This window comes from Peromyscus leucopus, chromosome 10 (assembly GCF_004664715.2).
Source record: "Peromyscus leucopus breed LL Stock chromosome 10, UCI_PerLeu_2.1, whole genome shotgun sequence".
NCBI classification, from domain to species: domain Eukaryota; kingdom Metazoa; phylum Chordata; class Mammalia; order Rodentia; family Cricetidae; genus Peromyscus; species Peromyscus leucopus.
The window spans coordinates 22,832,233-22,853,345 of NC_051071.1; the positions used below are offsets into that span (position 1 = coordinate 22,832,233).

Below are 21,113 nucleotides of genomic sequence, written 5' to 3' on the forward strand. Positions count from 1 at the left end.
CTTTCTAGGCGGCACTTTTAACAAGGCTGTTGATGGCCTGGCAGGGCATTTGCTAGCCCGTGGCCGTTTCCTCACTTAAAACAGGGACCCAACAGCTTTTGGAAGTCAGCGAGTGCCAGCACTTGGCAATTTTGTTTTCGGGCTTTTATCTCTTCCCTGGCACACCTTAAATGCCACAGATGACTCTTTTGCCCGTGGGGTCAGGAGCCTTGCTCTCCAGATGCTTAAGTTTCAGTCGGGGAGGTCTGGGGAAAAAGAGATGGATTTTCGTCCTTATCCTGAATCATTTACTGGTTTTAGTGCAGCCTTACGGAGGCCTGTCAGGAGACAGGTAATAAACCTATCTCTGGCTAGACAGCCACTCTGGGTGTTGTAGTACCAGTGTGGCTCTTGGTCAGGAACTGCCTCAGCTCCTGGGGGGTGTGAAAGGTTAATTTGATGAATTTTGTCTGCATGAGTCCTAGCCTGCTCCCATACCCGCCTGCGCTCCTCCAGGAGTAAATTATTAGAAAGTATCATGTATATATCATGAAAGGTGAGACTATAAGATTGAGTTATATAGTGAAATTTTTTAATAAAGGAAGCAGAATTAGACGTATAAGAACCCAGCTTACTTTCTATCTGAGAGAGTTCTGTTAGAGACAGAGGATGGAACATGAATTTTAATTAGTTCCTTAGCAAGTTCTAGAGTCAGAGATTCCGGAGTCAGAGAATCCTCTGGTTTACGTACAGCTAGGAGCATATGAGCAGGAGAGAAGGAAACGAAAAGAGACAGTTTAGCATTGAGAAAGAAGAAAGCAACTCTTTCCATTTGCCTGAACGCTGACAGTAATTGGATAGCTCCCGCAAAATATCGGGATCCAAGGAGCTGCTAGGCGGCCATTTTTTTGTTATTTTCTAAAGCATACTTTGGCCACTTTTTTGAACATAGACGAGTTAGCTTAGAAATCTTTATGTAAGGTAAACTGAGAGGTTTTAAAGCTTCAACAAGACAGCCTAACGGAGAGGAAGGACTAACAGGGTTGGAAGCCTTGTTTCCCATGTCTGCAGCGGAGGCAGAAAAATAATAAAAAAAAAATAAAAAATAAACGTGATCCGGAGCCAAGACCTCAGGCGTCCCCAGGGTCAAGGGTGGATCCCGGGCGCAGGCTGCTCCTCGACTTGTCATCCAGAAGCAGTGGCCCCCTCCACGGTAAGGGAAAGGATTTCCCGGGAATCCAGACAGCGTTTGCCCCTTCGTCAAGGAGATGGACGTGCCGGCCTCACGTGGCTCCCAGGACGCACCAACGGCGGTGGCCCTAACGCGAGAAATATCTCAGGCTGCAGATGTGGGAGATGGCTAGAAAAGTTAGGCCTGCGATAGGAGCCGACTGTAGCCAATGAAGACCGTGTTTGGGGGTTCCCCGGTCTCAAGAATACGTGTGAGGCGCTGGACGATCAATGGTCGTTCTCACAGATTCAGGAAGCCGTTTACGCTGGCTGAAAAATGGGGGAACTCACCAATCGAAGAAAGCGGTGTTGGATGCAATTTGGATGAGGTTCAGGCGAATGGAGAGCGGTCTGTTGCATAAGGAGCAGATTCCCTGGTTCGCGGGTTTCCAGGCACAGGGTGCCCGGAAGCACCCGCTTGGTTTCGGCACCAAAATGTTAGTTATTTAGCTGCGTTGTGTTCTTACCCTGCAAGGAAGTGTCACGAAACATGACAGAATCCGCTTATAAGAGTTTTACTGATAAAGGGACAGAGAGTGCTCAGGCCTGTGGGAGAGACACGTGCGTGGAGAAGAGAAAGAGAAGGGGAGAGAGAGCCAGAAATATGGCGCTCCGCTTTAAAACCGGCTGGGGGCATGGCCAGGTCACGTCACTACTCCACGTGTGTGTGTAGATCACATGGTCACGTTGCGCGCTTACGTGGCCATGTAACGTCACGGATCCTGGTCATGCGAGACGCCTTGACCTGGAACTTACTAGGTGGAGGTGTCCAGGTCCGCCAGGTATCCTGGTTACGAGAGACATCCTGACCCGGAAATGCCTATCCTGACCTGGAATTGGCTAGGCGGAAGTGTCCGCCTGGTATATGCGACCGTGGGGGCGTGTTGTGAACCCTTCAGTTACTGGGTTCTGGTGGAGACATAATGTCCTAGATGTTACTGATTGTGTTTTACAGTGATGTCTAGATATCTGGGGTTGGGATGATTAAGGTGATTTTAGATATTGATATGTGGTCTTTGTTGAGTGGATGTTCTGTTTCTTGGTTTGTGTTGCCCTCTCTGAGTGTTAGGAAAGTGTAATGGTGGTGGTTTTCCTGGGTGGGGTGTACTTCTGCAGGTCAGTGGATAACAGAAAGGAACGGAGGTGGGGGAGGAGAAAAGGCTGAGAGGAGCTTCAGGAAAGAGCTAAAGGGATCCTTTTCACACTTAGAATTGTGATCCTCAGGGAGTTGGAGGTGTGGTGAGAAGAGGAGATCCTGTAAGAAGTTTGTAGTAAGACTTTGAATTACCTGGATTCCCGGGAATGAAACTAAAAGCAGGATTTTGGGTTTGAACCAAGAGGAGTCTTCAGTGAATAGAATTTAGGAGGAAGGAAGGGCACGTGTAATCAGGTTGTTACTGGGATGAGGGTAAGAAAGGAAAGATCATAAAGGAGGGCAAGAAGGAACGTGAATTACCTGCCTAGTTCCTGCAGGTTTGGCTGTTGGGGATAGCCATAGAGGATGTTTCTAGATATTGGCTGCTGACATAAAGGGATATAGAGAGGGACAAAAGCTGGGTCCACCAAAAAGTTTGGCAGAGCTCACAGGGAGGTTGGGAGGAAGGAGAGGCCCCTGCAAGCAGTCTGCTCCAGGGCTGGGAGGAGACTGGACAGATGAGGTGGCAGACATCTGTTATTTATCTTCTGAGCTTAGTTGTGGTAGAAATTTATCACTTCTAGATTTTCTAACTTACTAGAATGTTAAGTTTTCAAAAGTTCCTTGATGATCCTATGGATTTTGTAGAAATCTGTTATAAATATTATCTCTGTCAGGTCTAATTTTTACAATTGGATCTTTCTTTTGCTTAATTTGCCTAAGGGTTTGCTAATTTTTTTTAAAGAACTAACTCTTAGTTCTGCTTATTTTTTTGTATTCTTTAATGTTCTTAATTTGTTAATTTCTGCTTTTATATTTATTTTCAATTATTTTTTAGTTTTTAAATTTTAATTTCCCCTTATTAAAAATAGATACTTTTCTAATATAATATATCTGGATTACAGTTTACCCCCATCTACACTTCCCAGTTCCTCCCCACCTCCCCTCCCATCCGGATCAGCTCTCTTTCTGTCTCTCATTAGAAAAGAACAGGCTTCTAAGAGATAATAATAAAACATGAGAAAATAAAATATGATAAGATAAAACAAAAACAATCACATTGAAATTGAACAAGGCAAACCAATAGAAGGAAAAGAGCACAATACAAGGTACAAGAATCAGAGACCCACTCATTCACAAATTCAGAAGTTGCACAAAATTCTAAGCTGAAAGCTATAATATATATGAAGAGGACCTGGTGTAGACCCATATCAGCCCTGTGCCTGCTGCTTTAGTCTCTGTGTGTTGATAGGAGCCTTTCTCAGTTGACTTACAAAGCCTTGTTCACCTGGTGTCATTCCTCTGGCTTATACTCTTTCTGCTTCCTCTTCTTCAGTGGGGTTTCCTGGGCTCTGAGAGGAGGGATTAGATGGAGACATCCCATTTAGAGTTGTGTGTTCCAAAGTTTCTCTTTCTGCATAATGTATGGCTGTAGGACTCTGTATTTGTTCCCATCTGATGCAGGAGGAAGCTTCTCTGATGCTGGCTGAATAAGGCACTGGTCTATGAGTATAGCAGAATGTCATTAGGAGTCATTTTATTGTTATTTTTTTAAAGACCAGTAGTGTTTGGTTTTACCCTCTGTCTCTGGGCTATTTGGTCTTTGGTTCTTGGTCAGTCAAGCAGTATTGGGTGTAGACTCTGTCTTGTGGAGTGGGTCTTAAGTCAAATCAAACATTGGTTGGTTATTCCCACAAGCATTGTGCCACTATTACCCTAGCACATTTTTCAGGCAGGACAGATTGTAGATCAAAGGTTTTATGGATGGGTTGGTGTATACATTTCTCTTTTGGTAAACGGCAGAGTACCTTCCTATACCAAAGACACTAGATGTAGGAGCAAAGGTTCTATGTAAGCTCTAGCTTTCCCTCTCTTTGTTCATCTAGTTAGTTGTGTGGGTGTTGTCTTCAGCAATGGGGTCTTGTTATCAGTTTGCTGAGAGCAGCCGATTGTCTTGGCAACAACCTGGGTTGTTTTGGGATTTCCATGGGACCCCTTTGGCCAACAGCTCAAGTCAATGCAACCCAGTCTTGGTATGATGTTGTTGGTTCCTAATGGCCCCCTTGAGGGAGTAAGTGAGAAGGTGTGGTATCAACAACACAGATACTGGGAGTCAGTTGAAGGCAAACAGCAGACTCATTTATTCAATAATGGGGAATTATCTTATATACCTTCCTTCCAGCACCCAATCTGTGTCCCAATCTGGTGGCATTGTGTAGTCATCCCTCATTGGTTGGGCACAATCAGGAACTCTGACAGCTGTTGCTAGGCCCTTAGGCAGACTCCAGGTAGGCTCATAAGTAAGTACATTATGTGCATGCCTTGGCAACTGGTTTGAGCCAATTTCCTTGACCCTTTGGGCCTGGCCTACTACATATCCATCTTTTTATTTTATTATGTGGGTTCTCAGTGGGAGTCAGAGTTCTTTGATCTGGCCTTGTTGACGCCACCTCAGGGGGCACTCAGCAACTAGATTGTGCTTGTTTTAGGTTGGCTTGCCAAACAAGTGCTTACCCATCATGGACTATCCGCCCTTGAAGAGTGTTGATCTCTGGGAAGTCACCCCAGGTGGGGAGGGTCAGGCAGTAGCCTTTTGAATTTCAGAAAGCCAGCCTTCTTCTGGAGAGCTATGATTTGGATGTCTAAAAGCCATTAACACCTGTAGAGTCCCCTTAGTGGTTGCCTGTTGTTGCCAGATGTGCTGTAGGTAACACTTAAAAAGGAGAAAGATTAAAAGCACCGCCTGCCAATCAAAACATATGTGAAAATTCACGGGGGAAAAAACAACCTATATCAGTACTGGAAAATTTATTTGGTGACAAGAGATGGACAGTTGGGACTCTGTCTCCCTCATTATTTGGAGACTTCATTAAGATTACCTTCATATATTTTAGGAAGTTTTGGCTGCATGAGGTTTTCATACCACCCCTCAATTCTAGCTGTCTCTCCCTGCATTCCCTCTCTCAACACCATCTTCCCTCCCCTCCCCACATGATCCTCCCATTTCTGTCTACCAACTTCCATATTCCATAAAATATGTTCTATTTCCAACTCCCAAGGAGAGCCGTGTGCCCCTTCTATTCCTTTGTACCTAACTCCTCTGGGTCTATTGATTGTAGCTTGGTTATCATTTATTTAGTAGCTGATATTCACATATAAGTGAATACATACTGTATTTATCTTTCTGGATCTGGGTTACCTCATTAAGGATAAGTTTTTCTAGTCCCATCCATTTGCTTGCAAATTTCATAATGTCATTTTTGAAAACAGCTGAGTAATTCTCCGTTGTGTAAATGTACTACTTTTTAAAAAATCATTCTTCTGTTGAGGGGAATCTAGGTTGTTTCCAGTTTCTTGCTATTATGAATAGAGCATCAATGAACATGGTTGATCAAGTGCCCTTGTGGTAGGATTAAGCATCCTTTGGGTATATGCCCAAGAGTGATATAGCTGGATATTGAGGTAGATTAATTCCCAACTTTCTGAGGAACTGACATATTGATTTCCAAAGTGACTGTACAAATTTGTACTGCTGCCAGCAATGTATGTTGTTCCCCTTATTCCACATCCTCACCAGCATGAGTTGTCATTTGTGTTTTTGATATGAGCCATTCTGATAGGTGTAAGATGCAATCTCAAAGTTGTTTTGATTTGCATTTCCTTCATGGCTAAGGATGTTGAACATTTCTTAAAGTGTTTCTCAACCATTTGAGTTTGCTCTATTGGTAATTCTCTGTTTAGATCTGTATCCCATTTTATTTTATTTATTTATTTCTTTTTTTAAATTTAATTTTATTATATTTTACAATACCATTCAGTTCTACATAACAGCCACAGATTCCCTTGTTCTCCTCCTTCCTGGCTCCCCTTCCCCCCAGCCCACTCCCCATTCCCACCTCCTCCAGGGCAAAGCCTCCCCTAAGGAATGAGATTGACCTGGTAGACCCAGTCCAGGCAGGTCCAGTCCCCTCCTCCCAGATTGAGCCAAGCGTCCCTGCATAAGTCCCAGGTTTCAAACAGCTAACTCATGCAATGAGCACAGGATCTGTTACCACTGCCTAGATGCCTCCCAAATAGATCAAGCCAATTAACTGTCTCACCTATTCAGAGGGCCTGATCCAGTTGGGGGTCCCTCAGCTCTTGGTTCATAGTTCATGTGTTTCCATTCGTTTGGCTATTTGTCCCTGTGCTTTATCCAACCTTGGTTTCAACAATTCTTGCTCATATAAACCCTCCTCTTTCTCACTAATTAGACTCCCGGCACTCGACTCGGGGGTGAGCCGTGGATGTCTGCATCCAGATTCCCCAGTCCTTGGATGGGGTTTCTGGCACAACTATTACGGTGTTTGGCCATCCCATCACCAGAGTAGTTCAGTCCTGGCTGTCTTTCGGCCATTGCCAGCAGTCTTTTGTGGGGGTATCTTTGTGGATTTCTGTGGGCCTCTTTAGCACTTTGTTTCTTCCTTTTCTCATGTGGTCTTCATTTACCATGGTCTCCTATTCCTTGTTCTCCCTCTCTGTTCTTGATCTAGCTGGGATCACCCCCTCTCTTTCCCACCACCCTTGCCCTTCATTACTCCCACTCATGTCCAGGTTGTTCATGTAGATCTCAGCCATTTCTCCATCATTGGGTGATCCTCGTGTCTTTCTTGGGGTCCTGTTTTCCAGGTAGTCTCACTGGTGATGTGAGTAGCAGTCCAGTGATCCTTGTTCCACATCTAGTATCCTCCTATGAGTGAGTACATACCATATTTGTCTTTCTGAGTCTGGGTTACCTCACTCAGGATGATTTTTTTCAGATCCATCCACTTGCCTGCAAACCTCATGATGTCATTGTTTTTCTCTGCTGAGTAGTACTCCATTGTGTATATGTGCCACAATTTATTTATCCATTCTTCAGTTGAAGGGCATCTAGGTTGTTTCCAGGTTTTGGCTATTACAAACAATGCTGATATGAACATAGCTGAGCAAGTGCTCTTGTGGTATGATTGAGCATTTCTTGGGTATATGCCCAAGAGTGGTATAGCTGGATCTTGGGGGAGATTGATTCCCAATTTTCTAAGAGAGTGCCATATTGATTTCCAAAGTGGTTGTAGAAGCTTGCATTCCCATCAGCAGTGGAGGAGAGTTCCCCTAGTTCCACATCCTCTCCAGCATAAGCTGTCTTCAGTGTTTTTGATCTTAGCCATTCTGACAGGCGTAAGGTGGTATCTCCGAGTTGTTTTGATTTGCATTTCCCTGATGATTAGGGATGTTGAGCAATTCCTTAAATGTCTTTCAGCCATTTGTGTTTCCTCTGTTGGGAATTCTCTGTTTAACTCTATAGCCCATTTCTTAATTGGACTGTTGGTCATTTTGGTGTCTAATTTCTTGAGTTCCTTATATATTCTGGATATCAGTCCTCTGTCACATGTGGGGTTGGTGAAGATCTTTTCCCATTCTGTAGGCTGTCACTTTGCCTTGTTGACCATATCCTTTGGTCTGCAAAAGCTTCTCAGTTTCAAGAGGTCCTATTGATTGATTGTTTCTCTCAGTGTCTGCGCTACTGGTGTTATATTTAGGAAGTGATCTCCTATGCCAATGCGTTCAAGACTACTTCCTACTTTCTCTTCTAGCAGGTTTAGAGTAGCTGGATTTATGTTGAGGTCTTTTATCCACTTGGACTTAAGTTTTGTGCACGGTGACAGATATGGATCTATTTGCAGCCTTCTACACATTGATATCCAGTTATGCCAGCACCATTTGTTGAAGATGCTTTCTTTTTTCCATTGTACACTTTTGGCTTCTTTGTCAAAAATTATATGTCCATAGGTGTGTGGATTAATGTCAGGGTCTTCAATTCGATTCCATTGGTCCACATGTCGGTTTTTATGCCAATACCAAGCTGTTTTTATTACTGTAGCTCTATAGTAGAGCTTGAAGTCAGGGATTGTGATGCCTCCAGAAGTTGTTTTATTGTACAGGTTTCTTTTAGCTATCCTGGGTTTTTTGTTTTTCCATATGAAGTTGAGTATTATTCTTTCCAGGTCTGTGAAGAATTGTGTTGGTATTTTGATGGGGATTGCATTGCATCTGTAGATTGCTTTTGGTAAGATTGCCATTTTTACTATGTTAACCCTGCCTATCCATGAGCATGGGAGATCTTTCCATTTTCTGACATCTTCTTCAATTTCTTTTTTCAGGGACTTAAAGTTCTTGTCATATAGGTCCTTCACTTGCTTGGTTAGTGTTACCCAAGGTATTTTATGTCATTTGTGGCTATTGTAAAGGGTGATGTATCTCTAATTGCCTTCTCAGCTTCTTTGTCCTTTGTATATAGGAGGGCTACTGATTTTTTTGAGTTGATCTTGTATCCGGTTATGTTACTGAAAGTGTTTATAAGCTTTATCAGTTCCTGGGTGGAATCTTTGGGGTCACTCAAGTATACTATCATGTCATCTGCAAATAGGGAAAGCTTGACTTCTTCATTTCCAATTTGTATCCCCTTAATCTCCTTATGTTGTCTTATTGCTCTGGCTAGAACTTCAAGTACTGTATTGAATAAGTATGGGGAGAGTGGATAGCCCTGCCTCGTTCCTGATTTTAGTGAAATTGCTTTTAGTGTCTCTCCGTTTAATTTGATGTTGGCTGTTCGCTTGCTGTAAATTGCCTTTATTATGTTTAGGTATGTTCCCTGTATTCCTGTTTGCTCCAAGACTTTTACATGAAGGGGTATTGGATTTTGTCAAATGCCTTTTCTGCATCTAGTGAGATGATCATGTGGTTTTTTTTTCTTTGAGTTTGTTTATATGGTGCATTACATTAATGTACTTTTGTATGTTGAACCACCCTTGCATCCCTGGGATGAAGCCTACTTGATCATGGTGGATAATTTGTTCTGATGTGTTCTTGGAGTCTGTTTGCTAGTATTTTATTGAGTATTTTTACATCAATGTTCATGAGGGAGATCGGTCTGTAGTTCTCTTGCTTTGTTGTATCCTTGTTTGTTTTAGGAATCAGGGTAATTGTAGCCTCATAGAAGGAGTTTGGTAATGCTCCTTCTGTTTCTATTATGTGGAACAATTTAGAGAGTATTTGTATTAACTCTTCTTTGAAGATCTGGTAGAATTCTGCGCTGAAACCATCTGGTCCTGGGCTTTTTTTGGTTGGGAGACTTTTAATGACTGTTTCTATTTCCTTAGGGGTTATTGGACTATTTAAATAGTTTATCTGGTCTTGATTTAACTTAGGTATGTGGTACCTATCCAGAAAATTGTCCATTTCTTTTAGGTTTTCCAGTTTTGTGGAGTAGAGGTTTTTGAAATATGACTTGATAATTCTCTGGATTTCCTCAATGTCTCTTGTTATGTCCCCCTTTTCATTTCTGATTTTGTTGATTTGGATTCTCTCTCTCTCTGTATTTTGGTTAGTTTGGAAAAGGGCTTGTCTATCCTGTTGATTTTCTCAAAGAACCAACTCTTTGTTTCATTAATTTTTTTGTATTGTTCTCTTAGTTTCTATTTTATTAATTTCACCTCTCACTTTGATAATTTCCTGGCGTCTATTCTTTCTGGGAGACTTTGCTTCTTCTTGTTCTAGAGCTTTCAGGTGTGCTGTTAAGTCACTAGTGTGAGATTTCTCCAACTTCTTTATGTGGGCATTTAGTGCTATGAATTTCCCTCTTAGCACTGCTTTCATAGTGTCCCATAAGTTTGGGTATGTGGTGTCTTTATTTTCGTTGATCTCTAGGAAGTCTTTAATTTCTTTCTTTATTTCTTCCTTAACCCATTGGTGATTCAGTTGAGCATTATTCAGTTTCCATGAGATTGTAGGTTTTCTGTAGTTTTTGTTGTTGTTGAAATCTAACTTTAAATTATGGTGTTCTGATAGAACACAGGAGGTTATTCCAATTGTTTTGTATCTGTTGAGATTTGCTTTGTGGCCAAGTATGTGGTCGATTTTAGAGAAAGTTCCATGGGGTGCTGAGAAGAAGGTATATTCTTTTTTGTTAGGATGGAATGTTCTGTAGATATATATTACGTCCAATTGGGTCATGACATCAGTTAAGTCCTTTATTTCTCTGTTAAGTTTCGATTTGAGAGATCTGTCCAGTGGTGAAAGTGGGGTGTTGAGATCTCCCACTATTAATGTGTGGGGTCTTATATGTGGTTTAAGCTTTAGTAATGTTTCTTTTACATATGTGGGTGCCCTTGTGTTTGGGTATAAATGTTCAGAATTGAAACTTCATCTTGTTGGATCATTCCTGTGATGAGTATTTAATGCCATTCTTGATCTCTTTTGATTGATTTTAGTTTGAAGTCCATTTTTTTGGATATCAGGATGGCTACACCCGCTTGTTTCTTAAGATCATTTGATTGGAAAGTCTTTTCCCAGCCTTTTATTCTTAGGTAGTACCTGTTTTTGAATTTGAGATGTGTTTCTTGTATGCAGCAGAAAGATGGGTCCTGCTTTCGTATCCATTCTGTAAGTCTTTTTATAGGTGAATTAAGTTGTTGATATTAAGGGATATTAATGACCAGGGATTGTTCATCCCTGTTATTTTTGGTGGTCGTGTGTGTGTACTTCTCTTCTTTGGGGTTTACTGCTGTGGCTTTATCTATTGCCTGTGTTTTCGAGGGTGTATCTGACTTCCTTTTGTTGGAATTTTCCTTCTAGTGCTTTCTGTAGGGCTGGGTTTGTGGATAGGTATTGTTTAAATCTGGCTTTGTCTTTGAATGTCTTGTTCCTTCCGTCTATGATGATTGAAAGTTTTGCTGTGTATATTAGTCTGGGCTGACATCCATGGTCTCTTAGTGTCTGCATTACATCTGTCCAGGTCCTTCTGGCTTTCAAAGTCTCTATTGAGAAATCAGGTGTTATTCTGATGGGTTTGCTTTTATAAGTCACTTGGCCTTTTTCCTTTGCTGCTCTTAATATTCTTTCTTTATTCTGTACGTTTAGCTGTTTAATTATTATGTGGCAAGGGGACTTTTTTTGGGGGTCTAGTCTGTTTGGTGTTCTATAGCCTTCTTGTATCTTCATAGGCATTTCCTTCTTTAAGTTGGGAAAGTTTTCTTCTATGATTTTGTTGAATATATTTTCTGTGCCTTTGAGTTGGTATTCTTCACCTTCTTCTATCCCTATAATTTGTAGGTTTGGTCTTTTCATGGTGTCCCAAATTTCTTGGACATTTTGGTTCATGACTTTGTTGGCTTTAGTGTTTTCTTTGACTGATGAAACTATTTCTTTTACTGTATCTCCAATGCCTGAGATCCTCTCTTCCATCTCTTGCATTCTGTTGGTTATACTTGCATCTCAAGTTTCTGATGTTTTACTCAGATTTTCTATTTCCAGCATTCCCCTCTGTTTGTGTCTTCTTCATTTTTTCTATTTCCCTTTTCAGGTCTTGGACTGTTTCCTTTATTTGTTTCATTGCTTTTTCATGATTTTCTTTCATTACTTTATTGTTTTCTTCCAGGACTTTATTGTTTTCTTCTAATTTGTTTGTCCTTTTCTCTAGTTGTTTATAGCGTTCTTCCCATTTTTTTTTTTTGCCTTTTCCTCTACACAAGCCTCTACCTTCTTCATGATGTTATTCATAAGGCTGTTTTCTTCTGCTTCTTCCAATTTTTGATGTTCAGGTCTAGAAGTTGGAGGTGGGCTAGGTTCTGGTGATGCTGTATTGCTCTTCATTTTGTTGTATGTACTTCTGCCTTGACATATGCCCATCTCCTTGTGGTTCGTTCTTGGTCTTATTAGTGCACTTGGTTCATACAGAGCTGAGAGATTCAGGAAGTCTCTCTCTCTTGTCCAGATGGGAGCTCTCTTGTCCAGATGGGAACTCTGGGGCAGGATGGAAGCTCTTATCTGGACGGGTAGTCTGGGGCAGGATGGGAGCTTTTGTCCAGACAGGAAGTCCGGGGCAGGATGTACACTCTTTTCCAGAAAGGAAGTCCAGGTCAGGATGGGAGCTCTTGTCCAGAGGGAAGTCCAGGGCAGGATGGGAGCTCTCTCTGGTCCAGAAGGGAAGTCCGGGGCAGGATGGGAGCTGGGGGATGGTCTCTAAGTTTCAGGAAGTGGCTGGGGTCTCGGGCGGATGGCCGTGGGAGCAGGGCATGGAGACTGCAGGGGCTGCACACGGGGGGCGGGGGTGGGTGGGTGTTGAAGAAGGGGATCCTTCCCGGTGGAGCTAGAAGGGGACTTGCCCAGTGGCCAGAACCTGGGGCCAAGTTGGGCAGGTCTTCCCCGGAGTGGCTGGTGCCCACGGATGGGATCCAGGCTGGGCCTGGATACTTACCTCTGGTCCAGAAGGGAAGTCAGGGGCAGGATGGGAGCTGGGGGCCGGTCTCTAAGTCTCAGGAAGTGGCTGGGGTCTCAGGCAGATGGGCGTGGGGGCAGGGTGTAGAGATTGCCCGAGCTGCCGCAGGGCTAGGAGAAGGGGATCCTTCCTGGTGGGGCTAGAAGGGGACCTGCCCAGTGGCCAGAACCTGGGGCCAAGTTGGGCAGGTCTTCCCTGGAGTGGCTGGTGCCCAGGGATCTGCATATTTCCTTTTAATATTCTTTCCTTGTTCTGTATGCGTAGTGTTTTGAATATTATGTAGCAAGGGAACTTTCTTTTCTAGTCCGGTCTACTTTGTGTTCTGTAGAAGCTTCTTGTAGCTTGATAGGCATGTCCTTCTTTAGTTAGAAAAATTTTCTTCTCTGATTTTGTTGAAAATATTTCTTGGGTCTTTGCGCTGTGATTCTTTCCCTTCCTCTACTCTTATTATTTTTAGATTTGATCTTTTCATAGTGTCATAGATTTCCTGGATGTTTCATGTCAGATTTTTATATTTAATATTTTCTTTGACTGGTGTATCCATTTCTTCTATTGTGTCTTCAACACCTGAAATTCTCTCTTCTATCTCTTATATTCTGTTGGTGAACCTTGCCTCTGTAGGTCCTGTTTGAATTTCTAAATTTTTCATTTCCAGAATTCCCTCAGTTTTGGATTTCTTTATTGATTCTATTTCCATTTTCAGGTCTTGAACAGTTTTTTTTCTCTATTTCCTTCCACTGTTTTTGTTTTTCTGGATTTATGGGATTTATTCATTTCTTCCTACTGTTTGTTTGGTTTTCTTGGATTTAAAAGATTCATCAATTTCCTCTTTAAGGACCTCTATCATCTTCATACAGGTGGTTTTTAAGTCTTTTTCTTGTGCTTCAGCTATGTTGGAATATTCAGGACCTGCTGTGGTAGGATAGCTGGTCTCTACTGTAGACATACTGCCATGGCTAATATTGTGTTTTTACACTGGTGTCTAGACATCTGGGATTGGGATGATAATAGGAATAGGTGCTGATTTCTGATTTTGTCTTTGTTGCGAAGGTGTCTTGTTCCTTTCTTTCTGTTTCCTCTGTTTTCCTGGGTTTCTTAGTTGATGTGCTAACAAGGAATGGCTGCTGGTGTTGGAGGCTAGGATGATGGAGTGAACTTGGGGAAGATTGGAGAAGACCCTTGTTATTTATTGGGGATGGAGTCATAGAGGAAAGAGACACTTCAGCAGATTTTCTGCTACAGACTTGGGGATGAGACCAGGGGTTAGAGAGGGGGTGATTGGGACTAGAAGAGCAGAAGGAAAGGTGAAGATCTGCAGTCAACCTATCTACTTTCCTAGCAGGAGTGGCTTGTGGGTTAGTTGGGGGCTGGGATAAATCAACAGATCTGGGGGCAATTAGGAGAGGAAGATCTGTGGGATCCATAGGAGATATGGGCAGTTGGGGAAGGAAGGCTGCAGCAGGTGTTCTGTTGATGAGCTAGTCTAGGGATTTTGAGGAGAGCAGGGAATGCTGAAGGTCTTCAGTTGGCTTACCTGTTTGATCTAGTCCATATTTATTCTTTATGTCTGCTGATTTTGGGTTTGGCTTATGTTTTCCTTTAATCACCTTAATGTCCATCATTATTTATATAAGTTCTTTCTAAATCTTGAATATAATCAATTACAGCTACAAACTTCTCTATTATGACTGCCTTTACAGTATCCTAGGGGTTATGATTCATTTTCATGTTAATTTGATTCAAGGAATTTTTAAATTTTCTCCTTGATTTCTTCAGTGACTCAGATGAATCAAGATTTCATTATTAAGTCTCCATGTATTTGTATAGTTTATCTTAGTATGGATTTCTCATTTTATTCTATCATAATCTGTCAATATAGTAGAAATTATTGGCTTTTATTGCCTTTGTTAAGAGTGGCTTAACCGGGCGGTGGTGGCGCACACCTTTAATCCCAGCACTCGGGAGGCAGAGCCAGGTTGATCTTTGTGAGTTCGAGGCCAGCCTGGACTACTAAGTGAGTTCCAGGAAAGGCGCAAAGCTACACAGAGAAACCCTGTCTCAAACAACAACAACAACAACAACAACAACAACCAAAAAAAAAAAACCAAAACAAAACAAAACAAAACAAAAAGAGTGGCTTTATGGTCCAATAAGTCTGTTGTATTGTTTGGAAAGATATTCCACAGCTATTGGATAGTATATCATATAGATGTCTGCCTGTTAAATTAATTTTTCTTTATTTAACCCTGGCTTTCCATTTATTTATTTATTCTGAATGATTAATCTATTGGCTAATGAGAATGGGGTATTGAAATTGCCCATTACTACTCTTCCAGACCTGTCTTTCTCTTTATGTTTGAAAGTGTTTTATGAAGTTAGGTAAGCTAGTATTTAATTCATATCTATTATAGTCATCTTTGTGAAGATCGGTTACCTTTATTTAGGCTGGGATATGTGCTTTGTTAGGTATGAGGGTAGGAGCTCCTAATTTGTTTCAAATTTCCTTTACTTAGAATATCATTTTTCCTATCATTTCACTGTAATGTGTGTGTTTACAAGTGAGGTGAATTTTTTTAAATAGAGAAAGTAGGTGGATATTGTTTTTTAAAGTATCCATTCACTCTACATTTAAGGTTACTGTTAAGAGGTATTTAACATCTTTCTTCATCTGAGAGGTTTTCTGGCTTGCTGAATTAATAAAACATGAATATCATTTGCTACTTATTCTGCTAGTGAGGTTTATTCCTGAGCTACTGTGCTTGTATCTTCTGTTTCCTATTCTGTTAAGTTTTTTTCTGTAGTTGCTGGTTTTGTGTTTAGGAATTGCTTAGTTTAAGATTATCATAGATCTTTATTTATTCTTTACTTTCAATGGATAACTTTGTTAGATTTGGTAGTCTTGGTGCACAATTATTTTGTTTCAGGGCTTGAAATATATTAGGCCATGTTCTCCTGGATTTTAGATTTTTTTTTGCTGAGAAGTCTGTTATTACCTTGGTATATCTCTTTTATAGTTTTGAGTGTTCTTTCTTGCATTTCTGTTTTTGGCATTGTTGTTGGTGTCATAGTTCTTTTAGGGTTTCTAAATTCCTCATATAACTCATGTTCCAGAGGTCTTTGGTTTGGTTTTGGTTGCTTTTTTTTCTTTGTTGCTATATGAACACACTAATTCTGAACTCAGTCTTCAGTTTCTTGTGTTCCTTCTTATGCCTATTCTAGTTTCTGAGGATGCTTTATAATGAGTTTTTCATTTCAAAATTTCTGTTTATATATTTTGTTTAAGAATCTGTCTATTTGCTGATTTTCTGTCTAGATTGTTGCCTTTCTCATCCAGGACTTGAACTGACTTCTTTAATCTGTTTGAATCTTATTTAATGTCAATCATCATTTATAAAGCAAGACTTTTGAATTCTTTGTCATTTTAGCCATGTCAGCATCCTCAGATGTAGTTATTGAGAGCTTTGGAACTTTCAGAGAAGTTGTTTTTCTTACTGATTCTTCTTACATTTGTGTGTATGTGTGTTTCTGAGTTGCAGTTTGTGTATGCTTAGGAATGCATATTTATTTCATGGGGTCTTTATAGTGACTACCTACTTTATGAAGGAAATTGAGAGCTTACTTTCCAGTACCACTCAGGTAGGAGAAAAATGAAGTTTTATAATAGCGAGAATATCAAAACAAAACAAATGCAGAAATATAGTTAAAACCAAAGCCAAATAGCATCCTAACAACCACAGAAAAGAGAAAAAAAAGGCAATTGGTTCTGATAAACTGTACATTGTAGAATCTTCCTGTCTTTGTGTACCCAGAGGCTCTTCTGGCCCCATGAGTTTGATGATCAGTGGTTGGGAAAGTTTCTACTTGTTCCAGAAGGCCACTGGTTTGTGTCCCGGTGTACAGTCCATGTCCCAAGCTTACGGCCATCCCCTGGGCACATTGGAAAGAGTGCTGACATCTGTACTGGAGGGGAGACCTGTAGGAAATAGCACTCTCCTGGAGGTCTGAGCTTTTGGATCCTCACTGTTGCTTTTCTTGTATTAATTTTTTCTAGGTTGTTGAAGTCTTTAATTTCTTGATTTCTAGAAATTCTTGTTTTCATCCGTTTCATAAATGGGATGATTTTTAGTTTTCACTGCTCTGCTACTTTCATCGGCTGCAACTTTTAAACTTGATAGTAACTGATCTCCTGTTTATTGCCTCATTTTATTGGAAAATATTAAAGTCATTCTTAAAGTTATCATTTTAATTCTGTAGGTAATGTCTTTATAAAAGATTATTTTTAATTACCAAACTTTAGGTTGGTATTAGAAGTTTAAGTACTGTAGCTTCATATTTTCTGGCTCTCTGTGTTTCCTGTTAATGCCTTGAGTTTTGTATGTTGCTCAGTCTTTTGGTATCTATTTTTGGCCATATTTTTGGCCTAGTCTGTGATCCTCTTTCATGTGTTTGTTTTTTTTTTTTTTATTTTCAGTTCAAGTTAAGTTTTGGTTTTTATTCACTTGGACATTAATTTTCTTCACTGAGAATTTATTTACATTTTTTTATTGTACCTTAGTTCATTTCATTTAATGTGTGTGTGATTAATGCCATTTTATATGTCTGTCTTCACACTTACTCAGAGAGTTATTTGGTCTTTTTCATCTAGTAGTAGAGGTTCAGTATTAGAGGACATGATTATTTCTGTCACTCACACACCACTCACAACTCTAGTAGCTGAGCCTAGTGCAGCCCATCTTCCCGTGTCCTTACAGTACAAAGCATTACTCAACACTTCCACTTCTAAGTTAAAAGTTAAGTTGCCTTTGTCCATGATTTTGCTCAATTGTATTTTTATAGGTGTTACTTTTGTATTTGTATTTATTTATATTTATTCCAGTTGATTATCTTTGGTTTTACAAGTGACTTCTTAAAGTTAAATTTGTTAATTGTTTCAGGCATATAGGATTAACAGAAATTATTAATATTTAAAGAATCAATATTTCATGTGTACTTTTGACATTAAATGTTTTTTGATAACTCAGAGACAAAAATATTGTTCCAGATTTCAATTAAATAATGATTTGACTTTTAGACAATAGTATACCTGAAATTTACTTTTGTATATAATGTAAAGTATAAATGTAATTTCAACTTTGCCTATATATTGAGTTAAATTTTTGATCATAATTAATAGTGATGTGTCTTTTTTCCCCTACCAACTAAAGATACTGTTTTCATCATATATCCATTTTTCTCTAGACTCACTGATCTGTTCATACATCTGTTCTTATATACTGTGCTTTATTTGTTATAACTTTTTTTGTTTGTTATATGAGACAGGGTTTCTCTGTGTACTTTTGGTGCCTGTCCTGGATCTTGTTCTGTAGACCAGGCTGGTCTCGAACTCACAGAAATCCACCTGGCTCTGCCTCCCGAGTACTGGGATTAAAGGTGTGCGCCACTGCTACCTGATTTGGTATAACTTTTTTATAATTTTAATTTCTGTTGAAAATATATATATATTTTTTTATGATTCAGTTTTCTCTCCCCAAGTACTCTCAGATCCCCCCCTAACTCTGCACTCGCCCAAATCCACTCTTCCCACTCTCTCATTAGAAAACAGACAACTAGCCAGGTGGTGGTGGCGCAAAGAAAACAGATAACTAAAAGACAACAGCAAAGAAACCAGAATAGAACAGACCAAAAACATGGACCCAAGGAAAAAAACACAGGAAATATATACAAATACAGAGACACACACACTTGCACATAGAAAAATCTCACAAAAACACAAAATATAAGATTTGTAAGGTAAAACAAAAACAAACACTAAAAAGCAAGATAAAACAAAACAATGCCCAAAGAATTATGAGACAACAAACCTCCAGAGATACCACTGAGAACGTTTTGTGTTGACATCTACTACTGGACATAGGGCTTGACCTTAAGTGTGGTTTATAAACCCAGTGAGACTCGATTGGAGAAAAAGAATTTTCCTTTGTGAGCAGTTGTTAATTGGAGATAACGTCTAGGTTAGGGATGTGGGCTTGTGTCTGCTCAGTGCTGGGGCCTTATCTGGCTTAGATCTGTGCAGGTCCTGTGCATGCTGACACACTCTCACTGAGTTCATATGTGTGTCAGTCCTGTTGTGTTTAGAATGCCTTGTTTTGACGGTGTCTTCCATCTTCACTAGCTCTTGCAATCTTTCTCAGTCCTCTCCTGCAGGGTTCACTGAGCCCTGAGAAGAGGAACTTGATGGAGACATTCCATCTAGGACTAAGTGTTTCAAGGTCTGTTCCTATTTGTACATTGTCTAGTTGTGGGTCTTTATATTTGTTCCCATCTGTTGCAGAAGGAAGCTTCTCTGATGATGGCTGAGCAAGGAACTGATCTTTAAGTATAGCGGAATGTTATTAGGAGTCATTTCATTGCTATATTCCTTTAGCAGAACAATAGTATCTGGTCTTCTCCTAGGTGCATTGCCTGTTCAGTCTCAAGTTCTTGAATAGTGTTGGGCATGGGTTCCATCACATGGATTGGTTCTTAAATCTAATCAGATAGTGGTTGGTTACTCTTGGCGTTTGTGGTGCTATTGCACCAGTGTATCGTGCAGGCAGCTTACCATTGTAGATTGCAGGGGTCCCGGATGGGTTGGTAGTTAGCTTTCTCCTCTGGTAGCATGCAGAGTAGCTTTCACTAGTTAGTAAGAGTGAAGGTTCCAGATAGGCAGCAGGCCGACTTCTCTGTGTTTAATGAATTACTTAGGTGTTATCTTCATCAGTAGTGTTTTGCCATTAGTAGTTGTAGAGAGCAACTAAAGACTTGGGAAGACAGTCTGGGCTGTTTGGAGGTTTCCATGGGGCCCTTTTGACCAACAACTCAACTAGATGTAACCCATTCCTGGCACTGAATGTCTTATTTGGTGGTGAGAGATGTCTAGTTCAGGCTAGTTCTCTCCTGTTATTTGGTGATTCCAATTAGATTTTTTTCATATATGTATATATTTTAAGAAGCTTCTACTGTAGTAGATTTCTATATGAACTTTCAAATGGCCTTTAATTTTAGCTGTCCCTCCTCATATTTCCTCTATTATCCCTTATTCTCTCCCCTCTCTGTTTATGTCTCCCATATATCCATCTATAATTATATATTAATTATATATTCTATTCCCCCTTACTATTTCCTTTCTTTTTCCTCACCCCCTCCAGTTCCTTACTTGATACTAACCTCTGTGGTTATACATATTGTAGCCTGTTTTTCAAAGACTTAACAGACGGCATCTACATATAAGAGAATACGTACAATATTTGTTTTTTTAGGTCTAGGGTAATTTTACTCAGGGTGATATTTTTCCCCTAGCCTCATCTATTTACCTGCAAATTTCATGTTTTTGTTTCTTTTAACAGCTGAGTAATATTCCATTGTGTAAAATGTACCATATTTTCTTGATCTGTTCATTCATTGATGGATATCTAGACTCTTTGCCATTTCTGGCTATTATGAATAGAGCAGTAATGAACATGGTTGAGCAAGTGTCTCCATGGTAGGATATAGGGTCCTTTGGATATGTGTCCAAGAGTGGTATAACTGGATATTGAGGTATATCTACTCCCAGCTTCTTTATTTCAATAATTTTCATTGTTGCTTTGTAGACAAATTTCTAAATAGTCTTATTAAATAAAAAACACAGAGCCCAAAATACAGGGGTGAAACCTGTAGAGATCAGAGAAATAGTGAGAGCTACCAGCTAACCTTAGCTCAACATGCTGCTGTAGCTTCCCTAGAGAGAGGGCTTCTTCCTGTCTAACCTGTGCCTTTATTGGCTTATTGTTCTGTCTTCTCATTGGCTCTTAGCCCAGCTACCTCACTTCTTTGTCACTGCCTGTCTGTACAGACCTCCGGGTCTCTATGGATGGTACTAGAATGAAAGGCATGTGTCACCACACTTGGTTGTTCTCTAGTGTGTCCTTGAGCACACAGAGACTCTGCTTGCCATGTTATTGGATTAAGGGTGTGTTCTACCACTGTCCGACTTTTGTTTATGGCTGGCTATGTCCTCTGACCTCCAGGCAAACTCTATTTATCAACATACAAATAGAATACAAATAAAATATCACCACATTTTTTTCTTAAGTTTTCCTTAATTAGACTTATTTTACACACACACACACACACACACACACACACACACACACACACACTAAAAGTCAGTATTTAAAAGATTCTTAAAACAAACACTTCTGCTATGTTGCTTGTAACTGTGTTGGTTATATTCCAAGTATAGTAATGAATTGTATTTAAACATTATAACTGTACTCCATTCACTTTTGGGACCCATCAGGTGTGACATGTTCTCTTTCGAGCCATAGAAGAGCTTTTTACTATTGGAAAAGCTGTTAGCCTTTACATGATATTAGGTTTGGACTTGTACAAGTAACATTCTTTACTATTCAACACACTTCTGTATTTGAAAGACCAGAGACCATATTGTCT

At 40.2% G+C, this 21,113-nt stretch overlaps 1 protein-coding gene and 1 non-coding gene across 3 annotated transcripts in view; both read left to right on the forward strand.

The window, feature by feature from the left end:
* LOC114702518 (zona pellucida binding protein) overlaps positions 1-21,113 on the forward strand; it is a 172,806-nt gene that overhangs the window by 40,604 nt on the left and 111,089 nt on the right. The window lies entirely within an intron of this gene.
* On the forward strand, positions 20,936-21,062 carry LOC114702524. Its single transcript, XR_003736005.1, has one exon. It is a non-coding gene; the product is annotated as a small nucleolar RNA SNORA24 (small nucleolar RNA).